This window comes from Megascapheus bottae, unplaced genomic scaffold (assembly GCF_031878675.1).
Source record: "Megascapheus bottae isolate mThoBot1 unplaced genomic scaffold, mThoBot2.hap1 HAP1_SCAFFOLD_51, whole genome shotgun sequence".
NCBI classification, from domain to species: Eukaryota; Metazoa; Chordata; class Mammalia; order Rodentia; family Geomyidae; genus Megascapheus; species Megascapheus bottae.
The window spans coordinates 171,716-180,637 of NW_028327726.1; positions in this window are offsets into that span (position 1 = coordinate 171,716).

Genomic DNA, 8,922 nt, shown 5'->3' on the forward strand with positions numbered 1-8,922 from the left:
CCTTCTCCCTTGCTTTTTGAGTTTGTTGTTGTGGATTTCTTTAGATAGTTGGCTCGTGGGACTCCCTGGTTCTCTCTTTTTGTCAGAGAAAGCTAGGTAGCATCCCTATTTTCTCGGCGCCATCTTTCCACACCCTCTACTCCTCATTTCTTCTCCCCTCCCTATCTCCTTTCCCTCCTAATCACCTGTCCCCTCCCCATCTCCTGTCCGTCCCAGTCTCCTTTCCCTCCTCATCTCTGGTCCCTCCTCATCTCCTGACCTTTATAATCACCTATCCCTCCTCACCCTCTGTAACCTCCCCATCTACTCTCTCTCCCCATCTCCTGTCCCTCCCCTTCTACTGTCCCTCCCCATCTCCTGTCCATCCTCATCTCCTGTCCCTTCCCCACCCTCTGTCCATCCTCATCTCCTATCCTTTCCCCATCCTCTCGCCGTCCTCATTTCCTGTCACCTCCTCATCTTCTCTCCCATACTCATATCCTGTGCTTCCCAACTTCCTGTCCCCTCCTCATCTACTGTCCCTCCTAATTACTTGTCCCTCCTCACGGCTGTCCCCCTCCTCATCTCCTGACCCCTCCTCATCTCTTGACCCTCCCCATGTCTTGTCCCTCCTCATCTCCTCTCCCTCCCCATGTCCAGTCCTTCCTCATCTCCTACCCATCCTCATCTCCTGTCCCCTCCTCATTTCCTGTCCCTCCTCATATCCTCTCCCCCCTCATCTCCTGTCCTTCCAAAACTTCTGTCCCTCCAGATCTCCTTTCCCTCCTCATCTCCTGTTTCTCTCATATCCTGTCCCTCCTCATTGCCTGTACTTCCACATCTCCTGTACCTCAATTCCTATCCCTCCTCATCCCTATAATCCTCATTTCTTGTCACTCCTCATCTCCTCTCCCCTCCATATCTACTGTCCTTCCTCATTTCCTATCCCCTGTCCTTCTGTCCATCCTTATATCCTGTCCCCTCCCCATCTCCTGTCTTCTCAGTATCATCTGTCTCCGCCAATTTACTGTCCCTCCCCATGTCCTGTCTATCCACATCTACTCTCCCCTCCCCATCTTTTGTCCATCCTCATCTCCCCTCTGCCCCTCATCTACTATCCCCTCCTCATCTCCTGTCCCTCAGCTTGTCCTGTCCCTGCCCATCTCAATTACCCCTCGTTTCCTGTCCACTCCTCATTCCTGTTCCCTCCCTTTCTCTTGTCCCTTCCATCTCCTGTCCCTCCTCATCTCCTGTCCATCCTCATCTCCTGTCCCTCCTCATCTTCACTTCCCTCCTCGTCTCCTGTCCATTCCACATCTCGTGACCCTCCTCATCTCCTCTTCCATCTCAACTCCTACTTCTACTCCTATCCTGTCCCTCCTCATCTCCAGTATCCTCCCCTTTCCTATCCTCTGTATGTCCTCATCTCCCGTCCTTTCCAAATCCTTTGTAAGTCCTCATTTCCTGTCCCATCCTCATCTTCTGTCCCATCCTCATATCCTGTCCCTCCCAATTTCCTGGCCCCTCCTCATCTCCTGTCCCTCCAAATTTCCTGTCCCCCCTCATCTGCTGTCCCCTCCTCATTTCCTGTCCCCTCTTCATCCCTTGACCCTCCCCATGTCCGGTCCCTCTTCATCTCCTCTTCCCCATGCCCTGTCTTTCCTCATCTCCTTTCCCCCTCATCTCCTGTCCCCTCTTCATTCCTGCCCCTCCCTTTCTCTTGTCCCTTCCACTCTCCTATCCATCCTCCTCTCCTGTCCCTCCTCATCTCCTATCCCTCCCCATCTCCTTTCCCTCCTCATCTCCTGTCCCTCCACAAGTCCTGTCCCTCCCTATCTCCTGTCCCTACTCATCTCTTGTCTCCTGCCCATCTTTGTCCCTCCACATCTCCTGTCCCTCCTCATCTCCTGTACTCCTCATTATCTGTCACTCCTCTTCTCCTGTCCCCTCCCTATCTCCTGTCCCTCCTCATCTCCTATCCCCTATCCATCTCCTGTCGATCCTCATATCCGGTCCCCTCCCCATCCCCTGTCTCCTCTGCATCACCTGTGTCCTCCGATTTATTGTCCCTCACCATCTACTGTCTATCCTCATCTACTCTCCACTCCCCATCTTTTCTCCATCCTCATTTCCCCTTCCTCCTCATCTCCTGTCCCCTCCTCATCTCCTGTCCCTCCCCATGTCCTGTACCTCCTCATCTCATTTCCCCCTCATCTCCTGTCCCGTCCTTTTTCCTGTTCCCTCCTTTCTCTTCTCCCTTCCCGTCTCCTCTCCCTCCTCCTCTACTGTGCCTCCTGAGCTCCTGTCCCTGATCATTTCCTCTTCCCTACTCAACTCCTCTCCCTTCCGCATCTCCTGTCCCTCCTCATCTCCTGTCTGCCTTCATCCCCTGTCCCCCATCTCTTGTCCCTCCTCATCTTCTGTCCATCTTCATCTCTGTCTCTCCACATCCCCTATTCCTCCTCATCTGATGTCGTCCTCATCTCCTGTACTCCAGATTACCACGCAGTCCTCATCTCCTCTCCCCTGCCCATCACCTGTCCCTCCTCATCTCCTGTCCCCTATCCATCTCCTGTCCCTCCTCGTATCCTGTCTCCACCCATCTCCTGTCTCCTCCCCATCACCTATCCCCTCTTCATCTACTATCCCTCCCCATCTCCTGCCTATCCTCATCTCCTCTACCCTCCCCATCTATTGTCCATCATCATCTCCTCTCCCCTCCTCATCTCCTGTCCCTCCCTATGTCATCTCCCTTCCCAACTCCTCGCCCTCCACATGTCCTGTACCTCCTCATCTTCCATCCCTCCGCATCTCCTGTTTGCCCTCATACCCTGTCCATCCCCATCTCCTGTCCCCTCCTCATCTCCTATACCAGGTAATTTCCTCTCCCTCCCCATCTGCTGTCTCTCCACATCCACTTACCCTCCTCATCTCCTGGCCCCTCCTCATCTCCTGTCCTCCTCCTCTGCTGTCCCCCCACAAACCCTGTCCCTCCTCATCTCCAGTCCCTCCATATCTCCTGTCCATCCTCCTCTCCTGTCCCTCCTACTATCCTGTCCCTCCTCCTCTTCTGTCCCTCTTCACCTCCTGTCCCCTCTTCTTCTCCTGTTCCTCGCCAAGTCCTGTCACTCCTCATCTCCTGTGCCTCCTCATTTCCTGTCCCTCTGCATCTCTTGTCTCTCCTCAGTACCAGTAATTCCTCATCTGCACTCCCCTCCCGATCTCCTGTCCTCTCCCCATATCCTCTCCTTCTCTATCTCATGTCTCTCCTCATCTCCTGTCCTTCATCATCTCTTGTTCTTCCTCATCTCCTGTCTCCTCCGCTTCTCCTGTCCCTCCTTACCCTCTGTAAACTCACCATCTACTGTATCTCCCCATCTCCTGTCCCTCCTCTTCTCCTGTCCCTCTACATCTCCTGTCCCTCATCATTTCCTCTTCTTCCTCATATCCTGTCCCTCATCATCTCTTGTTCATCCTCATCCCCGGTCCCTCCACATGTCCTGTCCCCTCCCCGTCTCCTGACTCCTCCTCATCTCCTATCCCTGCTAGTGTCCACACCCCCATCTTCTGTCAATCCTCAACTACTTTCCAACCTAATATCCTGACCCATCCCCATCTCCTGTCCCCTCCCCATCTCTAATCATCCCGCATCTTCATCCCTCTTCATCTCCTGTTCCTCCTCATCTTCTGTCCCCTCCCCATCTCCTGTCCCTCCTCAACTCCTAAACCTCCTCATCTCCTGTCCCTCCTGATCTCCTTTCTCTCCTCATCTCCTGCCCCTCCTCATCTCCTGACCTTTCTAATCACCTGTCCCTCCTCACACTCTGTAAACTCCCCGTCTACTTTCTCTCCCCATGCGCTGTCCCTCCCCATCTCCTGTCACCTCCACATCTCCTTTCCCTCCACCTCTCCTGTCCCTCCTCCTCTCCTATCCCTCCGAATCTCCTCTTCCCTCCTCATCTCCTGTCCCCTCCTTAACTCCTGTCCATCCTCATCGCTTGTCCCTCCTCATCTCCTGTTTCTCCCCATACCCTGTCCCTCCCCATCTTCTGTCCCTCTTCATCTCCTGTCCCTGCTCATCTTCTGTCCCTCCTCATCTCCTGTCCCTGCTCATCTGTCCATCCTCATCTCCTGTCCCTCCTCATCTCCTGTCCATCCTCCTCTCCTGTCCCTTCTCCTCTCCTGTCCCTCCTCATCATCTGTCCCTCCACCTCTCCTGTCCCTCCTCATCTCCTGTCCCCTATCCATCTCCTGTCGCTCCTCATATCCTTTCACCACCCATCTCCTCTCTCCTTCCCATCACCTGTGCCCTCCTCATCTACTATAACTACCCATCTCCTGTCCCTCCTCATCTCCAGTGCCGCCTCATCTCCTGTCGCTCCTCATCTCTGGTTTCTCCACATGACCAGTTACTCCTCCTCTTTTTCCCCCTCCCCATCTCCTGTCCCCTCCCCATCTCCTGTCCTTCCCCATCTGTTGTCCCTCCTCATCTCCTGTCCTTCATCATCACTTCATTCTCCTCATCTCCTGTCTCCTCCGCTTCTCCTGTCATTCCTCACCCTCTGTAACCTCCCCATATACTGTCTCTCCCCATCTCCTGTCCCTCCTCTTCTCCTGTCCTTCCCATCTCCTGTCCCTCATCATCTCCTATCCATCCTCATCTCCTATGCCTAATTATCTCCTGTTCATCCTCACCCCTGTCCCTCCCCATCTCCTGTCACCTCCTCATCTCCTTTCCCTCCACCTCTCCTGTCCCTCCTCATCTCCTACCCTTCTCATCTCCTGCTTCTCCTCATACCCTGTCCCTCCTTATGTCCTGTCCCTCCACATCTCCTGTTCTTCCTCTTCTCCTTTTCCCCCTATCTCCTTTTCCACCTCATCTTCGGTCCATCCTCATTGCTGTCCCTCCACATCTCCTGAGCCTCGCCATCACCTGTCCCTCTGCATCTCCTGTCTCCTCCCCATCTCCTGTCCCTCCTCATCTGCTGTACCTCCTCATCTCCTGTACTCCTGATTACCATGCAGTCCTCAACTCCTCTCCCCTGCCCATCTCCTGTCCCTCCTCATCTCCTTTCCCCTATCCATCTCCTGTCCCTCGTCATATCCTGTCACCACCCACCTCCTGTCTCCTCCCCATCACCTGTCCCCTCCTCATCTACTATCCTTCCCCATCTCCTATCCATCCTCATCTCCTCTCCCCTCCCCACCTCCTGTCCCCTCCTCATCTCCTGTCCCTCCCTATGTCTTGTCCCTCCACCCTTCTCTTCCCTCCTCATCTCCTGTCGCTTCCTCATCTCCTCTCATTCTCCATCTCCTGTCCCTCCTCATCTAATGTCCCTCATCATTTCCTGACCCCTCCGTGGGTCGTGTTCCTGTCCATCTCCTGTCCCTCTTCTTTTCCTGTCTCCTCCAATTCTCTTTGCCCTCCTCATCTACTGTCCCGCATCATCACTTGTCCCTCCTCATTAACTACCACTCTTCATCTCCACACCCCTCCCCATCACTTGTACCTTCACATATCCTGTCCCCTCCTCATTCCTGTCCCCACCACTTGTCCTGTCCTTCCCTATCTCCGGTCCCTCCTCATCTCCTGTCCCTCCTCATCTTCTATTGCCTCCTCATCTCCTGTCCCATCCTCATCTCCTGAAACTCCTCCTCTCCTGTCCCTTCTCCTCTCCTGTACCTCCTCATTTCCTGTGCCTCCCCCTCTCCTCTCCCTCATCCTCTCCTGTCCCTCCTCATCTCCTGTCTCCTCCACATATCCTGTTCCTCCCCTTCTCCTGCCCCTCCTCATCTCCTGTCCCTGCTCTTCTCTTGTTTCTCCGCATGACCAGTTACTCCTCATCTCTTCTCTCCTCTCCATCTCCTTTCCCTTCTAATCACCTGTCCCCTGCCCATCTCCTGTCCTTCCCCATCTTCTGTCCCTCCTGATCTCCTGTCCTTCATCATTTCTTCATGCTCCCCATCTCCTGTCTCCTCAGCTTTTCCTGTCCCTCCTCACCCTCTCTAACCTCCCCAATGTACTGTCTTTCTCCATCTCCTGTCCCACCTCTTCTCCTGTCCTTCCCCATCTCCTGTCCCTCATCATCTCCAATTCCTCCTCCTCATCTATGCCTAATCATCTCCTCTTCATCCTCATCCCCTGTTTTTCCCCATTTCATGTCACCTCCACATCTCCTTTCCCTCCACATCTCCTGTCCTCCTCATCTCCTGTCCCCTCCTCAAGTCCTGTCCCTCCTCATCTCTTCTCCCTCCTCATCTCCTGTTTCCCCTCATACCCTGTCCTTCCTCATCTCCTGTCCCTCCACATCTCCTGCCCTTCCTCAACGTCTCTCCCTCCTCATCCCCTGTCCCTCCCCATCTCCTTTCTCTCCTCATCTCCTGTCCATCCTCATCTCCTGTCCTTTCTAATCACGCATCTCTCCTCACAATCTGTAACCTCCCATTCTACTCTCTCTACCCATCTCCTGTCCCTCCCTATCTATTGTCCCTCCGCATTACCTGTCCATCCTCATCTCATGTCCTTTCCCCATCCTCTGTCCATCCTCATTTCCTGTCCCCACCTCATCTTCTGTCCCATCCTCATAACCTGGAACTCCCAATTTCCTCTCCCTTCCTCATCTCCTGTCCCCACCTCAGCCCTTGGTCCTCATCATGTCCTGTCTCTTCATCTCCTCTCCCTCCCCAAGTCCTGTCCCTCCTCATCTCCATTCCCCCTCATCTCCTGTCCCCTCCTCTTTCCTGTCCCCTCCCTTTCTCTTGTCCCATCCCATCTCCTCTCCCTCTTTTTCTCCTGTCCCTCCACATCTCCTGTTCCTCCTCATCTACTTTCCCTCCTAATCTCCTGTCCCTCCCCATCTCCTGAACTTTCTAATCACCTATCCCTCCTCACAATCTGTAACCCCCTCATCTACACACTCTCCCCATCTCCTGTCCCTGTCCATCTACTGTTCCTCCCATTTCTTGTCCATCCTCATCCTGTCCTTTTCCCATCCTCTGCCTGTCCTCATCTCTTGTACCCTCCTCATCTCCTATCTCTTGCAATCTCATGTCCGTCCTTATCTGCTGTCTTCTCCTCATCTCCTGACCCTCCGCATGTCCTTTCCCTCCTCATCTCCTCTCCCTCCCCATGTCCTGTCCCTCCTCATCTCCTGTCCCTCCTCATCTCCTGTTTCTCCACATGACCAGTTACTCCTCATCTCTTCTCCCCTCGCCATCTTCTTTCCCTCCTCATTGCCTGTCCCCTCCCTATCTCCTGTCCTTCCCCATCTCCTGTCCCTCCTCATCTCCTGTCCATCATCTCTTCATGCTCTTCATCTCCTGTCTCCTCCGCTTCTGCTGTCCCTCCTCAACTTCTGTAACCTCTCCATTTACTGTCTCTCCCCAACTCCTGTCCCTCCTCTTCTCCTGACCTTCTCCATCTCCTGTCCCTCACCATCTCCTGTCTCTCTTCATCTCCTATGCCTACTCATCTCCTGTTCATCCTCATCTTCTGTAATTCCCCATCTCCTGTCACCTCCACATCTCCTTTCCCTCCACCTCTCCTGTCCCTCCACGTTTCCTGACCCTTCTCATCTCCTATACCCCCCTCATCTCCTATCCCTCCTCATCTCCTGTCCATCCCCATCTCCTTTCCCTCCCCATACCCTTCATTCCTCATCTCCTGTCTCCTCCCCATCTCCTGTCCCTCCACATATCCTGTCCCTCCTCATCTCCTGTACTACTCATTACCTGTCCCTCCCCACTTCCAGTACTACTCATTACCTGTCCCTCCCCATCTCCTTTCCCTACTTATCTCCTGTCCCTCCTCATCTCCTATCCCTCCACATCTCCTGTCCCGCCCCATCCCCTTACCTCCTCAACTCCTGTCTCCTCCCTATCTCCTGTCCCTCCACATATCCTGTGCCTCCTCATCTCCTGTACTACTCATTACCTGTCCCTCCCCACTTCCTGTACTAATCATTACCTGTCGCTCCCCATCTCCTTTCCCTACTCATCTCCTGTCCCTCCTCATCTCCTGTCCCTCCACATCTCCTGTCTCTCCCCATCCCCTTACCTCCTCAACTCCTGTCTCCTCCCCATCTCCTGTCCCTCCACATATCCTGTCCCTCCTCATCTCCTGTACTCGTCATTACCTATCACTCCTCATCTCCTCTCCCCTCCCTGTCTCCTGTCCCTCCTCATCTTCTATCCCCTATCCATCTCCTGTCAATACTCATATCCTTTCCCCTCCCCATCTCCTTTCTGCGCATCACCTTTCTCCTCCAATTTACGGTCCCTCCCCATCTCCTGTCTATCTACATCTACTCTCCCCTCTCATCTTTTGTCCCTCCTCATCTCCTCTCCCCCTCTCATCTCTTGACTCCTCCTCATCTCCTCTCCCTCCCCTTGTCCTCTTCCTACTCATCTCATTTCCCCCTCATCTCGTGGCCCCTCCTCATTTCGGTTCCCTCCATTTGTCTTCTCCCGTCCCATCTCTTGTCCGTCCTCCTCTCCCGTCCGTCCTCCTTTCCTGTCCACACTCATCTCCTCTTCCATCCTCATTTCCTGTGCCTTCCTCATCTCGTGACCCTTCTAGTCACCTGTGCCTCCTCATTTCCTATCTGTTTCCATCTCCTGTCCTTCCTCATCTCCTGTCTCCACCCCATCTCCTGTCCCTCCACATCTTCTGTCCCCTCCCCATCTACTATTCCCTCCTCATATCCTCCTATTCCCTCCTCATATCCTGTCCCATCCTCATCTCTTGTCCCTCCCCATGTCCTGTTCTTTCTCATCTCTTCTCCTTCCTCATGTCCTGTCCCTCCATTTCTCCTGCCCCTCCCATCTCCTGTACCCTCCACATCACCAGTCCCTCCCCATCTACTGTTCCCTCCGCAATTCCTGTCCCTCCTCATCTGCTGTCCCTCCACATCTCCTGTTCCTCTCCTTCTCCTGTCCTTACTC